Below are 21214 nucleotides of genomic sequence, written 5' to 3' on the forward strand. Positions count from 1 at the left end.
AATTTGTACGTCTATATCTAAGTGTGTTTATCTATCCACCTCAATTGACACTGAAGATTCTTAGGACTTGATTAGAAAGACAACAATTCCTTTTTTGTCTGTCCTGGTGTATTAACAGGTCCACAGAGGGTATGTGCCTGTGCTACACTGGATTTATGAATATTTTTATTTGTCTATTTCCAGTACTTCATTCACACTTTGTAACAAAATCGCCTTTCTTGCACACACAACAGAGGAGTATATCCCATTCTCTTCAGCGATCATTCCAGTTGATCCAAAATAACTAATATTTTATTCTTTGAAGTGCAGGTGACCAGACTTCGACAGCACAGGCAGCAAAAAAAATCTTTACAAAGGCATTAGATTTCTGTAAAAAAAACTCAGTTGTGAAAGATAGCAACAGAATGAATTTAAACCAGTGCCAACATGCAATAGAGTTATAGAGATGTACAGCATGGAAACAGGCCCTTCGGTCCAACCCATCCATGCCGACCAGATATCCCAACCCAATCTAGTCCCACCTGCGAGCACCTGGCCCATTTCCCTCCAAACCCTTCCTATTCATATACCCATCCAAATGCCTCTTAAATGTTGCAATTGTTCCAGTCTCCACAACTTCTTCTGGCAGCTCATTCTATTCTCGTACCACCCTCTGTGTGAAAAAGTTGCCCCGTAGGTCTCTTTTATAACTTTCCCCTCTCACCCTAAACCTATGCCCTCTAGTTCTCGACTTCCTGACCACAGGGAAAAGACTTTGCCTATTTACCCTGTCCATGCCCTTCATAATTTTGTAAACCTCTATAAGGTCACCACTCCAATAAAGGAAAGCATACCAAACGCCTTCTTCACTATCCTGCCAATCTGCAACTCCACTTTCAAGGAGCTATGAACTTGCATTCCAAGGTCTCCTTGTTCAGCAACACTCCCTAGGACCTTACCATTAAGTGTATAAGTCCTGCTAAGATTTGCTTTCCCAAAATGCAGCACCTCGCATTGATCTGAATTAAACTCCATCTGCCACTTCTCAGGTCATTGGACCATCTGATCAATATCCTGTTGTAATCTGAGGTAACCTTCTTCACTGTCCACACACCTCCAATTTCGGTGTCATCTGCAAACTTACTAACTGTACTTCTAATGCTCACATCCAAATCATTTATAGAAGGACTAAAATCAGGAATTCAAATGCTATGAACAGAAATCACAAGTTTATTTCTTTAGGATGGATTCCCTGGTCTTACAGGTGAGTACGTTGGCAGATATTGCATTTCCTTATGGACAGATCTCTGGTCAACAAAGTAGTTAATGGTAACAGAGATAAGGCAGGGATGTGGAGTTCAAGCCATGATCTTAAATGCCAAAGTAGGCTCGATGATCCGAATGACCCTTTGTCCTATGTTTTTATGACCCGGATGATGAAGTCACTGAAAAAAACCCTTCTTTATTTATACCAGACAACTTATTTCTGTTAATTCCTTGCTGTTCATGCAAATTCTGACGTGGATCATCTGGCTTTTTATTGTTTTACATTATTGAGTAGAATCCTTATTTCAGTTACTTGACATACAGCAGCTGTGATAAATAAAGCTGCATCCTAACAAAATGATGAGGCTCTTTACATGCTTTGTGTGTAAATTAATCAACTGGAAAACACGGGTAGTGGTTAATAGATGGAAATATTTCAGGGGTGCTTTGATGATTGGAAAAGAAAACAAAATAATGAGGGCAAAGCTACAAAGTGAGTTGGGTCACCAATATTTTGCTGTGCTCTCCAGTGAAACAAATTTAAATTGTGGAACATTTAATGAATGTGCACATGTGCGAAGATTTTATTCACATGAGAAATTTCTATAAATTCCAGAGCTAGTTCATATAAACCATGTAATTGTGGGCTCATAATAACTGGATGCAAATGCTTCATCTATCTCAGGGCTGCAGATGGCTTCTGGTGTGTTCAATATTCCATAATTTGAACTTTTTTTTTCCAGCAGAAAGGAATCAGTTGTTGGATGTCAAAGCAGCGAAGGTCTTCCAACAATCTGGTCAATCAATGCTGCCCATCAACCAAGTAATAAGCAGTAAAGACTGAGATATTCCAGCCTCACTTCCTGGATGTTGCTAAAGTAGTGGGTAACTGAGGCAGTTGCCTTCCTGTGACCTTGAACAAAGAGCTGAAGATGTCAAAGATGGTGTAAGATAGGTGGTGGTTTTACGAGGGGCGAGGGGTTGGGATTTGCTACATGATGGTTAGGAAAAAGGATACTGACACCCCACTTCTGATTAGTATTGTGGTCTTCGTGGGAGAACAGCTTGATTGAAGCACTGGAGCTGATCACACTTGTAGAGCAAAACTATAGCAATCTAAAAATGGGAGAGCATTCAAATAAACAAATTGCAACATAAAATCTTCTCACCTAGCAACAAGAGTCTCTCTTATTGGTTGGATAATCTTAAGGAGCGCTGTGTTTTTTTTCAAGAGATCATGTACTTCTATTCAGAATGGGCACTTAGCTGGGCAATGCTGATCCTCCCTTTGGATTGCATTCAGATTTGAGTGAAAATCCCAAACCCAAGAGCTACTGGCCAATCAGAGCTCTCCAGCACTGGCAGTACCACTAGAAGTGGAGGGCAGTACTGGTGTGACAGTGCATCCTTTGTAAGGGATGCAGATGAATCTTTGAAGAGAGGTCAATATGGGGGAGGGGTCATGGTCGTGGAGGCCATGGGCAGCATGTCGCTGGCAATGGGCAAGGGAGAAACCACTTCAATGATGACGTTCCCTCCACCATAAAGTCAGAAGTGGGGATGATCGCTGATGATTGCACAACATTCAGCACCACTCACAACTCCTCAGATACTGAAGCAATCCATGTTCAAATGTAGCAGGATCTGGATAATATCCATCCTTTGCCTGACAAATGGCAAGTAACATTCACAGCACACAATTGCGAGGAGATGACGACCTCCACTAAGAGACTATCAACTTATAGAAACACAACTAAACTCACCAGATAAACACAGTGGCTACAAGAACAGGTCAGAGGTTAGTAACTCACCTCCTGACTCTCTAAGACCTGACAATTGTCTACAAGGCACAAGTCAGGTTGTGATGGAATACCTCCCACTTGACTGGATGAGTGTAGCCCCAACAATACTCAAGAAACTTGACACTATCCAAGACAAAGCAGTCCACATGATTGATATTATATCCATAGGGATCCACTCCCTCCAGCACCAACAATCAGCAACAGATTGTACAATATCCAAAGTGCACTGCAGAAATTCATCTAAGTCAGCACCTTCCAAACCCACAACCACTTAAATCTTAAAGGACAAGGGAAGCAGATACATGGGAAGCATGATACCAGCATCTGCAAGTTCCCATCCAAGCTACTCACCATTCTGACTTGAAAATATGTAAGCCAATGATACCAATGTCTCATGAGAGAATAAGGGCAGTGATGGTTTCCTAATTCCAAGTCCTCTGAATTGGGCTGTGAACAAGGGTGCTATCAAACCTGACAGAGTTTGTTCGGGGACCTCCCAAGATGACAGGTGGTTGAATATCAGAAGTGGCAGATTGAAACCTGCCTTAAAAGCCACTTAAGCCCAGTATCTGCAAACCTTCTGTTCATAGATTTCATCAGAGTGCACAAGCAGCACAAATTCTACCCCTTACCCTCCCATCCAATCACATTTCTGCCACCTCCTCACCACTTCCTCCAAACTGCACGAGGCTGCTTTGGGTGCAGCACTAAACTCAGTCTAGTTGGTTTGAAACTATGTTGACTGATAAAGTCATGGAAAATGTCAATCTGTTGTCAGTTGCTTGCACTTGTCCTTGAATCACCTTGACCTTTCATATGTTCAGTGACTGAGATTTTATTATCATTTTCTCATATGCCTGATGTCTAATCAATGTGCAGGCACTTCTGAATTCCAAAACATTGTGGTCACCAAGGAACAATGTGCAAAGATTGTACTCCTCAGAGAGTTTAAATGATCGATCAACACATGCAAGCTTCTGTTAGGGGCTGCAGTTAGCTGAGAATCTGATGCTGTATAAGTGCTCTGTTTTGACTTTTCTGTCTTTTACAATAATATCTTAGATTCATTCAGCTGTTTTAATGGGGTCAAATGTTCAAAGGCACTTCACATAGAAGTGTTCTCAAACAGAATTTGACAGGGGGACCACAGAAAGATATGTTAAGTCAGATAATCAAAACATTGCACAAAAGTAACTTTTAGTGGTAACAATATAAGTCAGGAAACTAGTGATGCTTTATAACTCAGGTAATGTAACAAAACTGCACAACGCAAATTTGCACATGGACTGACTTAACCGATTTCAGCATTGTTATTGTGAAGGATGAATTCATGCAGTCTGTACGAGATATATTTCGGGAACAGTATGCTGAGGAGTCAACCACATATTGGGCTAATTGGAATTTAGTGTTGAGCATTTGAAGGGGTTAATTAATAATCTTACTGTAAAAGAGTGTTAACATATATTTCTGTGGTCTCCCTGTCAAAAAAGGGTTAACTCATAATCTTGCTGTAAAAGGGTCTTTGAAAAATAGTGACCAAAGACACACAAAATTTTAGAATAGATTTGAATGGGGTGTAGTTCACTTTAAGATCTTAAATCTAGCAAAGGAAACCATGAGCCTATGAGGGCCATTCTGATTTCTCACGATTGGCTACAGAAAAGTCTGTCCATGCCTCTGACAAGACAGTCCCCTATCACAATTAGTCGCTTGGAACCTGATGGACCCCTCATTAGATTAGAGCCAGTCTCAGTACCAGAAATTTGACTGCTCATGCTACATTCCTTGGAGGTCCATCACCCCCTACATTTGCCCAAACAGCATATTTGTTTGAGATGGGGATAGCCACAGGAGACTCCTGCACTACCTGCCTACCTCTCCTACCTTTCCTGGAGTTAACTCTACCTGACTGTATCTGTGGTTTTTCTCCCTTCGTATAACTGCCATCCATCACACCCCTGAGCTCCGGTAAACCCCTCATAGCCTCTAATTGCCACTCCACCTGACCTATACGATCTGATCAGATTTGCAACCAAACAGACTTCCTGCAAACATAACCATCAGTAACATCAAAATTCTCCCTAATCACCCATATCTGACAGCAAGACCACAACAATCTACTAAAGGCCATCTTTGCATTTTAACAATCCACAGACCCAGAAAATAGCATAGTCGTTACTGCCCTAAAAAAACTCTGCTCCAGGCTAACTTCGTTACTTCTCTCTCTCTCTCTCACGGAAATCAGCTCCAACACCGAAAATACCTCAACAAAAAGAGCAGCTCTTACAGCCACTCTTTTTTCCCTGAACTCCATTTGGATTACCCAGCATCCTTTGTTTTCAATTTAGATTTGTAACTGAGAAACCTTGGTTCAATACTTACTGGAGGATGGCTGCTGTAACATAAACAAATGAGAAACAATGGTGTTTCTGGGCTTTCAATAAGGTCCAACATTGGATGTTAGTAAATAAAATTAGAGTGCATAGGATTGAAGGTATTGTACTAATATAGATTAGCCACTGGAGAAAAAACAGAGTAGGAATAAACAGATCATTATTAGGATGGCCAGCTGTCATTAGTGAGATACCGCAAGGGTCAGTGGGCTAGATCAGCAACTAATCTCTCTCGATTATTTGGATGTAGGAGCCAATTTAAGTATCTCAAAATTTACTGATGAAACCAAACTAGATTCTTACATTATTTGTGATGAGAATGCAAGGAGGCAAAGTGAATACCTTTGAACATGGCAGGTGAAACATCATGTGAATAACTGTGAAATATTTCAATTTACTCAAAAACAGAAAGGCAGAATACATCTGGACTGGTGAGAGGTTAGGAACTGCAGGTTTCCAAAAGGATTTTGGTGTTCTAGTCCATAAGTCACTAAAAGCTAACGTGTAGATCCAGCAAACAAGTAGGACAGCAAATAATATGTTGGTATTCATTTCAATAGGAATTAGGCAGAAGTGAAGATGTCTTGCTGAATTGAACTGAATTGAATTGAATTTATTGTCTCATGTACCAGGGCACAGTGAAAAGCTTCGTCTTGCGAGCAATATAGGCAGATCACAGAGTTAAGTAGCATAGAGAAGTAAATAATAGGTAAACAGCAGCAAAAACGAAAACACAGGTACAGACGAATGTTAAGAGTTTGTGAGTCCATTCAGTATTCTAACAACAGCAGGGTAGAAACCATTGCAAAACCGGCTGATGCATGTGTTCAGGCTTCTCTACCTTGTCCCCGAAGGTAGAGATTGTAGAAAAACATTGTCAGGTGGGATGGATCTTTGAAAATGCTGGCAGACTTTCCTTGGCAGCGGGCCTGGTAGATGGATTCTTTCGATGGGAGCTTGGTCTTTGTGATTGTCTGGGCCGAGTTTACCACTCTCTGTAACCGTCTCCGATATTGAATGGTACAGTTGCCATACTCGGTAGTGATACATCCAGACAGAATGCTCTCGATGGTGCACCTATAAAAGTTGGCAAGGATATTCGCAGTCATGCCAAATTTCCTCAACTGCCTGAGGAAGAAGAGATGTTGTTGGGCCCTTGTAACCAGTGCACCCACAAGAAGAGTCCAAGAAAGCTTGTTGCATATGACCACTCCCAGGAGTTTGACGCTCTCCACTTGTTCCACCTCTGGGCTGTTAATGCATAGGGGGGCATGAGTAACATCCTGTTGAAAGTCAATAATAAGTTCCTTGGTTTTGCTGGCATTGAGAGGGAGGTTGTTCTCAGTGCACCATTTTTCCAGAAATTCTTTTGCCTCCCATCTGTAGTCTGTTTCGTCGCCAGTTGTATTAAGCCATGGTGAGACTGCATTTGGAATATTATGCACAGCTGTGGTTTCTTTGATTAAGAAAGATGTATGTGCCACAGAGGCACTCCAGATTAGCCCCTGAAATAACAGGATTGTCTTATGAGGAGAGAGTAAAGAGATAGGGTCTCCATTTCCTCGAATTTCAAAGAATACTGGTGGTCTCAATGAAAGTTATAGAGTTCTTACAAGATGTGACAAGGAAGATGTTTTCCCTGTCAGGTGGCACCCAACCCCAGTGACATTAGGAGTAGCTGATTTAAAATGAAGATGAGGAGAATTTCCTTCACTCAGAGGATGAATAATCTTTGACATTCTCTACCTCAGAATTGCTTTCAACACAGAAATCAATAGGTTCTGGAGACTAATGACATTAAGGGACATGGAGATGGTGCAGGAAATTGAGATAGAAGATACTCTATGATCTAATGGACTTGATTGGCTAATTGGCCTTTTCCTGTTCCTGTATTGAAGGAACTTCTGAAAGAAGAAGACGTGATGAGGCAGAGAGACTTGAGGAGGAAAATCTAAACCTTACGACGGGAGTGCCCATTGGAGTAATGAAAATTAGGAATGCCTTCAAGGTTAAACTTAGAGGAATGCAGAAATCTGGGAGCTTTGTAGAACTGGAACAGATTAACACAATTATGAGTGAAGACATAGAGGAGATTTAAAATAAGGATGAGAATTTTATACATTAGAAATCATAAAAAAAAATTCAATTTCAATCTAAAACCTTAAAGTCAAGTTGTTATTTTGAGAGAGAACTTAAGTGCTATTCTTCTGATGATGAAGGGACTATCAGTCTGCTTTTCTATGTAACATCACCATCAGCACTGCCATATATTCACAATGAATGCACTTTAAATGAAGGATAATCATTGACATGGAGCCTTCTCAAATTCAGTGACAGCTTCACTGAATAGAAAGACTTCCTGCTCTAAGATAAGAACATGAATTAAGTTAGTTGCAAATTAATTGTCTCACTCAAGGTAATCTCTGCTTTCTTTCAATACAATTTTTTTTTTCTGTATTGCATATAATTTGAGGTTAATGATTTGTTCTAATATTGCTGTCTTCATGGTCTGTCTTGCTTCCATGGATTCAAACCTTCATTGTTCTATCCTCATTTACTCAACCTCCTGTAAAGTTTGGACATTATATATCTGTACTCCACTCTTGAGGATTCTCCACTCAGTTGGACTATCCTGACAAGATTAGAATGCTGCTGAAAAGGTACAGCAAGTTGAAGCAACATCTGAGGAACAGGAAAATCGATGTTTCGGGAGGAACGTCTTCTTCTGCCTCAGAACACTTCAACCCCATGGCATCAATGTGGACTTCACCATTTTCCTCATTTCCCCTCCCCCTATCTTACCCCAGTTCTAACCTTCCAGCTCAGTACTGTTCTCATGACCTGTCCTATCTGCTAATCTTCCTTCCCACCTATCTGCTCCACTTTCCTCTCTGACCTATCACCTTTAGCCCCATCCCCATCCACCTATTGCACTCTCAATTACTTTCTCCCCAGCCACCCCCCCCCTCCCATTTATCTCTCCACCCCAGAGAATCCTAGCCTCATTCCTGATGAAGGGCTCCTCCCCGAAATGTCGATTTTCCTGCTCCTCGGATGCTGCCTGACTTGCTGTGCTTTTCCAGCACCACTCTAATCTTGACTCTGATCTCCAGCATCTGCAGTCTTCACTCTTGCCCTGGACTAACCTGACCCTGAGTCTACTGCACCTCTGTTTTTTACTTATCTAAGATAACCATTGTCTCACTCTCAATAGGTCCTGATAACTTCTTATTTATATTCTCCCTTCATGTGTACAGAATACTGATTGCAGCTCTCCAATATAGTTCTTCCATTCCTCTTCAAGACTCAATAATATATGTCAGTTGAGATCAGGGTTAATGATCAATCTGAGGTATTAATTTGTTTAGCAAGATAGAGGTTTATTTTGGAGCAAATGATCATAACTTTTCAGTTGATGAGAAGTCAAAGCCTGTGATTATTCCAAATGGGAAAACTATTGATGATCATATTGCTGTAATTAGTACTGATTTACCAGATGAGGGTGACCAGCACTGTGCTATCTATTAGCAGCTATTCTCAAAAGCAGTAGAAGTAAAGTGCCATTTATTTGTTGGGCTAACTGATTTTGTGAAGATATTGACAAAGGAATTTCCAAAAGGCTTAGCCTTTGTTCTTCTCAGGCAAGCTGATTGTTCAGCAAGCAATGAAATATTGGCCTCACTTGGACCAGATAATTGACTGCAAAATGCGGTTTTTGAAAGTTCAGCAGTTGTGACAGCTTTGAGACAAAATCCTGATGCTCTGTGCCATTTTGCGGTTTAATCAGAAATGTTTAATAGAACTTGACACTGAAATCAATTATTGCTTAAAACCTCTAAGCTTTAGTGAATGATGAGTGTTCAGAAGTTCGGATGTGAAGGGTCACATCTAGTGCGATTTTGTTGATTTGAATGAACTTTCATTCAGAACAGGCACAGAATGCATTATACAGGTAAAAATTCTGTTAAATCCAATGAAGGTGCAATTAAACATTTTGAACTTTGTACCACCATTGAGTTGCTATTGTTAGAAAAGAATCAGTTTCCCATCAACATAAAGGAGAAGGTTTTCAGAGAGATTATTGGGCAAGTATATGTACACAGAACTCTGTTTTCCAAGAGTGGCACAGAATAACAAGCTGGTCAGTTCTCATGCTTTGAAAGCAGGATTTGCAAACTGATAGCTACACTACAATAACAATAAGGTTCCACATCAATTCTGAAGTTTAAACTGCTACATCTCTAGTTTTTGCTCCTAGTCAGACATGGTGCTCAAAATATTTGATGGCTAAGAGTGGTAATAGGACAATCCTTTGCACCCTTTCAAAAGCAGGACAGAGCAATCGTAACATCTGCTTAATCACAAGTTAGGCTATTTCCAAACAGTGCCACTTGAGGATAGCACCTGCAAAACTTGAGGTTTAAAATGCAAGCTAATACAAATGTTGCAGTTCTGAAGTAAATGCAAAACATGTTGGAGAAACTCAGCAGGTCTGGCAGCATCTTCAGAAGAACAATCAAATTGAATTCAAAACATTAGCTCCATTTTTCTCTCTCCACAGATGCTGCCAGTGCTGTTGAATTTCTACAGCATTTCCTGTTTTTATTTCCACTTCCTTTTTGTTTTGTCATATGTGTAGCAACCAATGGAATTTGGTTTGAAGATGTGTTGGGAAATAACAAAGATTTTGGCTGTTGTGTTAATAATATGAAGGGCTTTTGTAAGAAAACTTTCAGCATATTTTTAATCATTTTGTCCTTTTAGCTTTGGTAAGCTTATTGCCAAGTCATTGAGTGTATTTAAGACAGGGATAGGTAGATTCTTGATTACTAAACGGGGTCAAAGGTTATTGGAGAAGGCTGGAGAATGGGGTTGAGAAACCTATCAACCATGATTGAATAGCAGAGCATACTTGATGGGCTGAATGGCCTAATTATGTTCCTCTATCTTACGGCCTTATGCAATATTGTTTCAAAAATCGTGTATGTGCGTGTATGCATGCATGTACCAGTTAACAAGAAGAACAAATTATTTCCTAATTAGCTTCTCTGTCTGAGAAAAAAAATCTTTTATTCCAAATGCCAATAGAATACGTGGTCCCCATTTGTCAATTTCCAGAGAGATAGAAGGTTAGCGCTGAATAAATTGTTCTCCTTATTAGCAGGTGGCACAGCGAATATTGCATGAAATCTACTTAAAGATGGTCTAATGCATGTTGTTTGCTAGGCAGCTTTGTGTGAAAAGCAAAGAGCCAAAGACTCCATTAACATCAAAGTCATACCTCAAAAGAAAACAAAAGACGACTTTAGCACTTTTCTGTCGTGAAGGCAAAATACCATAATACATTGGCAATGTGTGAAAAGTATTCTGTCAAATTGCCAGCAGTTTTAGCAATTTTAATCCCATGTGTTCTGTTGAGAAAATTAGAAAGAATTGCATTCAATTTTAACACATAAAAAATCATCTAAATGTATAAATACATCATCATCCCTATATCAGTGGTAATTCCTCCAATTAATTTTTCAATAAAATTTGAAACATTAGTTAACTGCTTATGTACATGTTGATATTTGTCAGCATACTTAGACTAAAAAAACACCTGTCTGCATACTTTGCTGATATTTTGAGACAAACATGTACATGTACCCAGGGACATGCACACATGCACAAAAGAGTCACTTTCACCCTGCTCATGTGACAGGACTATAAAGAGTATACTATCTGCCATTTAACCAAGCCTTTTTCTTTCAGTTAGCTGGCAAGTGTAACAGTGGCATCGAGGGGATAGGTAATATCAGGTAACAGTTTAGAGAATGTGGCATGAGTTTGGGAAGTTTGCTACATATTTGCTGAGGCCATAAGGGATTACATGTGATATGTGGACGCCCTGCTCAGCCAAGGCACCAGCCTCACCTTCTCAGAGATTCATGGCTTTGTCTCAGCCTCTAATCCTCTGGCTTGCTGGCTCCATCTGCGGTGGAAGCAATTATGTAAAATAACCTCCTTCTGCAGTCTTGTTTCTCTGCTTTGAAGAAGAAGAAGAGGGCAGTAGTTAATGAGCCGCTCTGCAAGGAGAAAGACTTGTCCATTTGGTGCATCTGCTGAGAGGTGGAAAAAAAGCAGAGTCCCTTGGCAATCAAACTCTGATGAATGTTAAGTCAAGACTGTGTATTGTGAAGTGAGAAAGCAGTGCTGGAAGCTGATTCTTTAAGCCTATGGCATTTGAGAGGACAATGCAGTTTGTATGAGGAAGGTAATGGAAGAGTTGAGTGTGTTGCAATGAGAGACTGGGCAGTACAGCCTTAGGATTGGATGTCAATGGATGCACTTGATGGAAGGGAATTATTCAATGTATTGAGAGAGGATAAAAGGAGTATTGCTAAATATTGTTGAGAAGTTAAAAAAAAAATCACACAACACCAGGCTATAGTACAACAGGTTTATTTGGAACCACTAGCTTTTGGAGTGCTGCTCCTTCATCAGATAATTGCAACAAGTGGTTCGTCAGAAGGAGCAGTGCTTCCAAATAAACCTGTTGGACTACAACCTGGTGCTGTGTGATGTTTACCTTTGTCCACCCCAGTTCAACAACGGCACCCCCAAATCATTGTTGAGAAGGATAGTGAGATGCACACATCCTTGTTGTTGAATGCAGAAAAGTGTGAGGTGATTCATTTTGGAAGGATTAATAGGAATGCAGAATACTGGGCTAATGGTAAGATTCTTGGTAGTGTAGATGAGCTGGGAGATCTTGGTGTCTAGGTACATAAATCCCTGAAAGTTGCCACCCAGTTTGATATGGTTGTTAAGAAGGCATACGGTGTGTGAACTTTTATTGGTATCGGGATTGAGTTTCAGAACCATGAGATCATGCTGCAGCTGTACAAAACTCTGGTGCAGCCACATTTGGAATATTGCATACAGTTCTGGTCACAGCATTATAGGAAGGATGTGGAATCTTTGGAAAGGGTTCAGAGGAGATTTACTAGTATGTGGCCTGGTATGGAAGGAGTGTCTTATGAGGAAAGGCTGAGAGACTTGAGGCTGTTTTCATTAGAACAAACAAGGCTGAGAGGTGACTTAATTGAGACATATAAGATAATCAGAGGGTTAGATAGGTTGGACAGTGAGAACTTTTTTCCTTGGATGGCAATGGCTAGCACGAGGGGACATAGTCTTAAATTGAGGGATGATCGATAAAGGACAGATGTCAGAGGTAGTTTCTTTACTCAGAGTAGCAGGGGTGTGGAACATACTGCCTGCAACAGTAGTAGACCCGCCAACTTTAAGGATATTTAAATGGTCATTGGATAGGTGTATGGACGAGAATGGAACAGTTTCAGATGTGCTTCAGACTGGTTCCACAGGTTGGCGCAACATTGAGGGCCAAAGGGCATGTACTGCACTGTAATGTTCTACGTTTTATGTTCTAAAATATATTGGAGGAAATTTCTGTTCTTTCATGATTGGACGTTGGATGAGCATTCTGACAGTTTTGAGAGTGTGGAGGTGTTGAGAAAGATGATGTGAAGTGGAGATGCGTGTCATCAGTGTATATGCGGAAACTACTGTGTTTTTGGATGATATTCTTGATGGGGCTGCACATAAGTGAGAAATAGGAGGGGCTCAGTGATGAATTCTCGGAGGATGTCAGAGTTAACTGTGCAGGAATAGGAAGAGAAATCATTGACTGGAATTCTCTGACTACAGATACTTTCAAACCAATATCAGAGATGTCATTAGACACTACTGGAGCAGGTGGGACTTGAAACCATGCCTCCTGGCTCAGAGGTAGGGATACTACCAGTGCTCCACAATAGCCCTCAGTTTTTTGGCCACAAATGTTAGAATCATAGAACACCTACAATGTAGAATCAGGACATTCAGCCCATTGAGTCCATTCTGACCCTTTGAAGAGCATCCTGACCTACCCTCCTACACTGTATTTCCCGTGGCTAATCTGCCTCGCCTACACATTCCTGGGCAATTTAGTGTGATTAATCCACCTAACCTGCACAACTCTGGACTGTGGGAGGAAACTGGAGCATTTGGGGGAAACTGTTGCAGACATGGGGAGAATGTGCAAACTCCACACAGACGATCGCCCCAGCTGCAATCAAACCTAGGACCTGGTGCTAACCACTGGGCGACTGAGTCATACTAATTTTAGTGAATTCCAATTTGACTATCTGGGTTTGATCAGTCTGGAACGTCAATGTCTCCCTGTCTGAGGTTCATTTTTGGATTGCTAGCCCAATGACATTAGCACTTCACCACTGCTTCCCTGTTCTTTGGCTACAATGTGAAAGATACTAGGGAAATCAGGTGAATTCAGTCCCATCCAACTGGACAATAGTGGAGGAGGATGGTGTGGCCACTATGTTAAAGTTTGAGAGCAGATTAAGGATGTCAACAAGGGCAATTTAACTTTGTCACAGTGACACAGGATGTTGTTTGTAACTTTGACAGTACTATTTCAGTGCTGCCGCAGAAGCAAACATTTGATTGGAGGAATTTAAACAGATGCAGTTCCAGGAGAAGTGGGCATGAATTTTTTGAAGGCCCCATTTTAAAGTGAAAGGAGAGGTTGGAGGTGTTGTAGTCATGTTCAAGAACAGAGGGATAAATTCCTCTTTTTGAGGGCAAAAGTGATGAAAGCAGATTTATTTGAAAGACAGTGTAAAGAAAATACGAATATAAGTGAGCATACTGCACTAATTACACAAATTATTCACCCCCGTTATAACTTGATATTGGGAAAAAATCTGAGCAGGACTTATACACTAAATGGTAAAGTCCTAGGGAGTTTTGCTGAACAAAGAGAGCTTGGAGTGCAGGTTCATAGCTCTTTGAAAGTGGAGTCGCAGGTAGATAGGATAGTGAAGAAGGTGTTTGGTATGCTTTCCTTTATTGGTCAGAGTATTGAGTACAGGAGTTGGGAGGTCATGTTGCAGCTGTACAGGACATTGGTTAGGCCACTGTTGGAATATTGTTCTGGTCTCCTTCCTATCAGAAAGATATTGTGAAATTTGAAAGGGTTTTTGAAAAGATTTACAAGGATGTTGCCAGGGTTGTAGGATTTGAGCTATAGGGAGAGGCTGAACAGGCTGGGGCTGTTTTCCCTGGAGCATCAGAAGCTGAGGGGTGACCTTATAGAGGTTTACAAAATTCTGAGGGGCATGGATAAGATAAACAAAAAGTCTTTTCCCTGGGATCGGAGAGTCCAGAACTAGAGGGCATAGGTTTAGGGTGAGAGGGGAAAGATATAAAAGAGACCTAAGGGGCAACGTTTTCACGCAAAGGGTGGTACGTGTATGGAATGAGCTGCCAGAGGATGTGGTGGAGGCTGGTACAATTGCAACATTCAAGAGACATTTGGAAGGGTATATGAATAGGAAGGGTTTGGAGGGATATGGGCCAGGTGCTGGCAGGTAGGACTAGATTGGGTTGGGATATCTGGTCGGCATCGACAAGTTGGACCGAAGGGTTTGCTTCCATGCTGTACATCTCTGTGACTCTATGACTCTATAAATAGATTTGTAATTTCAAAAATAATAAAATTTGGAACCCGTTTCCTGCAACATTTCCCACTTGAAATGATAGTACTTTCTCAAAAGTTTGTTCCAATTATGTGCAAAATCTATTCTCTGTCATGTCCACAAAGTCCTCCATCAGAATATGCTACATTTCCTTTCATCAACAGCTAAATAAAGACTCATCTGCCTTTACAAGAGTTTGCTTTTCTGTAAACTCAAATCAACCCAATCCTTGCTTTGCCCTTATTGGTAATAATTTTGGACGATTCCATCCTTTGGTATCTTAGTATCCTTTGGTATTAATTAGCTAACTGACCACAAACAATTCTAAACCAGAACTGACTAATTCACATTGATCCCAATGTGGACAATATATAGATCCAATTTTACTCCCTCAAACAGCCTGTATCTCTTTCTAACTTTCAGCTTCCATCTCCACAATTTTCTGCATTTTCTAATGTTGACATGATTGTCCTCCCCTAGCAATGCCATTGGCAGCTGAGTCTTTGTTGGCTTAAACTTGTGTCCTTCTCTATGTTCTTTTGCCTCCCACTTTCCTTTAAAATTTCCCCTTAAACCTACCTCTTCTTTGTTATCTTCTCTGGCAGAACATTCTGCCTGGGCCTATGCTCTCAGAAACAATCCTGGATTGCTGCCACCATTCACATAATTGCTGCTCAGGACGAGTCAGCATCTTTAAGACAGGAGCAAATCATCAAGAAATGAGGGGACAAAACATAAACAACCTGAGGAGAAGTGAATTATGCAACACCAGCTGAAAAGCTTTTTGGATGAATTTAGCAGTTAATAGAAACTTAAATTAGCTCAATTTGGTAATCAGTCAGCCACATTGACGGAATGGAGGTTGATTATAACAGTAACTGGACAAGTGTAAACCAATTAATTTCCAAGGCAGATTAGTTTATGAGGGCATTAAGAAATTACACTGTGGAGCTTGATTTAATGGTCAAAAGCATGAACATGTTAATTAAATTTGTACTTAATGATAGATGGTTAACCCTTGAATTATACAATTACTTTATTTTTCAAGTCACCTTGCTTTGTCTTCTGATTAAAACAATGATCTTAATTTGAATGATGGCTAGTGCAGCAATTTGTTCACTGGGGAGATTTTGACTGCCATAATTCTGGAATTCTAAGTGTGAGGGTTTGTGGGTTTGGGAACAGGTAGGGTGTTTAAACCAACAAATTTGACAGTGCATTGGGAAGCCAACTTCTGCCCCAGTGAATTCTGGGTTTGTCTGCAGTCGGTCTACTGTGCGCAAACAAAGTCCTGAGGAGAGGCAGCCTGTCACTCGACATATGTTAATCACTCAATTAGTAATACTGACATGAATTTTTCACTTTTACATTGGATGCGTGTTCCAGGCCTCACTAGTGAAAATAATGCGTTCTCATAATGGTGATTAATGGGGATGCATAAATCTCAGGGAAATATGCCAACAGAATATATGGTGTTTAAAGCTGCTTTCTTACGTGCTTTTGGGAAAGGGTTTGCTCGCAGTGCTAGGGCAGAGAGGTAACATTTCACACTTTGCGAATTTCACCAACATTTTGAACGTTTGGAAGTCTGAACTGGACTAGAATTCTGGTCTCCCTCCTCTGTCTTATTCTGCCGTCGGTTAGATGTCAAAGATGACACAGCAGCTGGGTGCTCACTAAATTGTAGCTCCACAGGAGAAAGAGGAGCAACAGAGACATAGCATATCCAGTTCACAGTGTCTACAGGCAGGTGATAAGCTCCCTCAATATGTTTGTGGACCAGTATGGTTGGAAACTCAGGGAGTTGCCAGATCAAGTTGTACCAATTCATTGCAACCCTAATGGAACATGACATACCGTGAGCTGAAACAAATGCAAAGAATGCTAGAGAAACTCAGCAGGTTTGGCAGAACCTGTGGAGAGAGAAATAGAATTAATATTTCAAGTCTGATATGACTTCAGAACTATTTCTGTTTCACTCCGAAGAAGATCTGAAGCAGAGTCATATCAGACTCAAATCATCAACTCTGTTTCTCTCTCCACAGTCTGCTGAGTTTCTCCAACATTCTTTGTTTAGTTTCAGCCATCCAGCATCGGCAGTATTTTGCCTTTATTCATACCGTGAGCTGGACTTTTTATCCAAAAGATACAACATCCCTCAACTTTACTTTTTGCCTCTGAATTCTTTGTGGAATATGTCAGAAATATTTGTTGAATTCCCTCATTTAGCAGCATGGAAATAAGTAAGCCAGATGGCTGGTGGGTTGCTTGTCCTTGCTGGTAATCATGTTAACTTTGCGACATTGATGCCACTCAGAAGGAGTGTGTGCCCGGGTTTGAGGCTCTGGCTGGCTTGCCACTGACATTGGGCACCATTGTCAACATACACAGGGGATTCACGGCATTGCCAGAACAACCAGCAGTATTCATTAACTACAAGGACCTCCACACATCAATTGAGTATAATCACAAAAATACTTCTGAGCATATGCGTTCAAACTTTCTAGGTGACCAGAGTCTTAATACGTACACGTTCTGGCAATCCAGAATCCCAAATGTCTTCACATGTGGAAACAATGTTATAGTCTGGCTGCTTGGAAACAAATAGGAGAAAGTGAGGACTGCAGATGCCAGAGAACAGAGTCGAGAGTTTGGTGCTGGAAAAGCACAGCTAGGCAGGATCCGAGGAGCAGGCGAATCGATATTTTGGATATAAGCCCTAATTGACATTTCGAGCATAAGCCTAAAACATTGATTCTCCTGCTCCTCGGATGCGACCTGACCTGCTGTGCATTTCCAGCACCACACTTTCAACTCTACTTGGAAGTAAATGAGTTGTTATATCCATTTCACACAGATAAGGGTAATATTTCACTTACTGTTGAATCTGGTCAATGTTACTGTTTTGTACGGTACATGGCATGTCTAATTCTGTCTCCAGTTAGCTGGAAGATGCACCATTTCTGACAAGTAGACGCATTGAGACTCCTCTGGTCCACTGCACCATCACCTCCTCTTCAGATGTTCACTGCAATAGTGTTGGGTAGCCACCTCCAGTTCTCTACCTTTCCCAGTTGTTCTGTGCTCTCTTCTCCTGCAACGGGGAATGAGGAAACCTATGAGTCTGAGCAATGAAATATCTTCACCCATTAGCTGGCGAGTAAATTCTGAGGGATTAGGCAGAAATGAATGAGGGTACGTGACAATAGTGGATAGACATATGCAGATGTGAGCAAGTGCCTGGACTGAGAAGATGGGTATACCTACAGGGTGAGTTTGTATGGGGAATGCTGGACTAGATTTGAAAAGGAAAGTGAGAAGGTTGATGTGATACACAACTTAGAATGTAGGTGATTACGCCATTGCATTCATCTTTCCTGTACAGCTTAGGTTATTAACTGGTTTTCTGTATTCAATCCACGAGACTAGCACTACATTCTCACTGCTGACCTTCTGGGACTCCTACAACCCAGCTTTCTTGGTCTTCTCTGCAAGCGCTTGTCTCTATTCCCAATGAATAGTTTTTCTGCAACTTCACAGCACTCAGCAGAACATCAAAGGAAGCTTCCAGTTTCCATCGCAAGACTTTGTTCTCACTCTTTCCTGGATCCAACTACTTGGACCTGCGTATTTGGATGATCTTTTTCAATACTGGATTTGCACTGAGCCTTGTTAGTCTACAACTTGCTCAAGGTGAACGGGAAACCCACAAATGAGACGATAAGGACTGACAGACCAATTTAACATGAATCTGAGTTTTCCACACTTCTGTTCCCAGCATACCTTCAATTAAAAACCAACCAATAGTTTTTGTGAGATTATGTGAACAATATCAGAGTGTACCTTATCAGTAAGACTCTTAAGGGCAATGTAATAACTTAAGCTGTACATTTTTAATAAATGGAGCATCAGGACTTCTTACCCCAGAAGCATTCTGACTCCAATCGTTCTTATTTATGCTCCATTTGTTTTATGAACAGTATATATTTTTGTTTCACATGGCTTCAATTTAAACACATTGCCTTCACTGTCACAAATTTCCCTTTCCTAACAATATCTAACCAATATTGAATCATTTTGAATCATTTATTGTCATATGTATTCAATACAAAATACAGTGATAAGTGTATACCTTTGCCATACAATATTTTGATTGTTTGGGAGTCATACTTGATAATTTGAATTCTTCCACATGCAAATAAATACAAGACTGAATCAGTATTTTTCAGCAATCAATCTATTTTAAAATGATGCACATTTATCTTGGTGATGGATGTAGCCTGACTTCTCAATGTCAATGTTGTGAGATGACATATTCCAGAATCTGAAACTTACTTCATTCATTTTTCTTGTTTCTACTCAATTCAATTGCAGAAAATCAAACTGTATTGTTTTTACAATTGTAATTCCATGTTGAACAAAAATAAAGATCAGTTTAAAATGCAGCTGAACCACTTGAGGTGGGTTTTAAAATGAAGCGTGTTAGTCACAAAGTACTCAGAACTGGAACCGGGTAGTCTCAACCTGATAAAGACAACACTCTTACTGACAGTGTACTAAAAAGAAAAAAGGAGGACTTGCATTCATATAGCGCTTCTCATAACTACAGGGCATTTCAAAATGCTTCGCAGTCCCAGACTTTTTGAAATGTAGTTACTATTATAAAAAAACACAGCTGATAATTTGTGCTGGCTAAATTCCCACAAACAGAAATTTGGTGACCTGATGATATGCTGCTTCTGCGATTATTGTTGTAACTTCTCTGCTACTTTTGAAAACAGTGGCATCTGCTAACACCACAGGACAGGGACAGAAGTAACCCATTCAGCTCATCGAGTCTTCTCTGCCATTCAGTCAGATCATGAGTGATCTGATAAGCCTCAAGTCCACTTCTCTGCCTTATCCCCATAGCATTAATCTGTTTATCTCAGCCCTGAACATACGAAATGAGTCAACCTCAACAGCTCTCAGTGGTATTCCACAAATTGACTTCCCTCTGAGAGAAGAGATTCCTCATCATCTGTCTTAAATAGAAAATCCTGGAATTTTGCCCTCTTGTCCTATGCTCACCCACAAGGGGAAACAAACTCTCTGTAATTATTCTGTCAAGCTCTCAAGAATTTCTTATATTTCAATGTCTCTTGTCATTCTTCTTAACTTGAATGAGAAGAAGGCCAACCTCCTGAAGCTCTTTCCATACCCAGATCAGTAGAACATAGAACATAGAACAATATAGCGCAGAACAGGCCTTTTGGCCCTTGACGTTGCGCCGACCTGTGAACTATTCTCAGCTTGTTCCCCCTACACTAACCCATCATCATTCATGTGTTTCAAGGTCGTGAATCTTCTCTGGATGGCCTCCAGCCAATTCTATCTTTCCTTGGATAAGGGTCCAAAACTATTCAAATTTTTCCAAATGTGGTTCAACAAGTGCCTTGTATGATCTCATATCTGGCTTTCAGTGTCTTCATGTAAAGTCTTATCTGAAAGAAAGCTCTTCTGACAATATCAATATCCCTCATAAGAGTGTTGGTCTAGATTGTTGTACCCAGTCAGAACTTTCTAACTCAAGTTGCAACTGACGTGTAAGCTGAGCAGCAGATAGGGAAACATGACAAGATGTGAGATGCTTCCTCTATTTTTATTGATTATTGAAACGTTGGTGGTGCTGGCTTGGCCAACATTAATTATCCATCCCTTGTTATTCATAACAGGTGGTGAACCTTCATAGAATCCCTACTGTGTGGAAGCAGGCCTTTCAGCCCATCAAGTCCACACCAACCCTCCGAAGAGTATCCCACTGAGATAAACATTCCCTGCAACCCTACATTTCCCATGGCCACTTCACCTGGCCTGCACATCCCTGGACTCTACAGGACAATTTTGCATGGCCAATCCGCCTAACCTGCACATCTTTGGACTGAACACCTAGAGGAAACCCTTGCAGCCATGTGGAGAATGTGCAAACTCCACACGGTTGCCTGAGGGTGGAATCAAACCCAGGTCCCTGGTGCTGTGAGGCAGCAGGGCTAATCGCTGAGCTACTGTGCCTTCCCTTTTTGTTTCATTGTAGTTCATATGGCATATGTGCATCTTCAGTATTGTCAGAAAGGGAGTTTCACAATTTTGACCCTCTGTTAAGAAATGGCAATTGTGTGTTCAAATCGGCTGGTGTGTGATCTGGAGGGGATCTTGGTGCTGTTGGTGTGCACCTTTCTACCTTGTGCCTCTAAAT

The 21214-nt window shown here is 40.8% G+C and overlaps 1 protein-coding gene and 1 long non-coding RNA gene across 2 annotated transcripts in view; one reads left to right on the plus strand and one right to left on the minus strand.

Annotated features, from left to right (window-relative positions):
- LOC122548600 (CUB and sushi domain-containing protein 1-like) overlaps positions 1-21214 on the plus strand; it is a 2366391-nt gene that overhangs the window by 587181 nt on the left and 1757996 nt on the right. The gene's annotated exons all lie outside the window — the stretch shown is intronic.
- LOC122542018 lies at positions 1618-15682 on the minus strand. The gene is made up of 4 exons (XR_006309742.1): positions 15559-15682; positions 11354-11465; positions 10722-10851; positions 1618-2361 (listed from the first exon to the last, which is right to left on the minus strand). It is a non-coding gene; the product is annotated as an uncharacterized LOC122542018 (long non-coding RNA).

Source organism: Chiloscyllium plagiosum, chromosome 3 (genome assembly GCF_004010195.1).
Source record: "Chiloscyllium plagiosum isolate BGI_BamShark_2017 chromosome 3, ASM401019v2, whole genome shotgun sequence".
NCBI lineage: Eukaryota > Metazoa > Chordata > Chondrichthyes > Orectolobiformes > Hemiscylliidae > Chiloscyllium > Chiloscyllium plagiosum.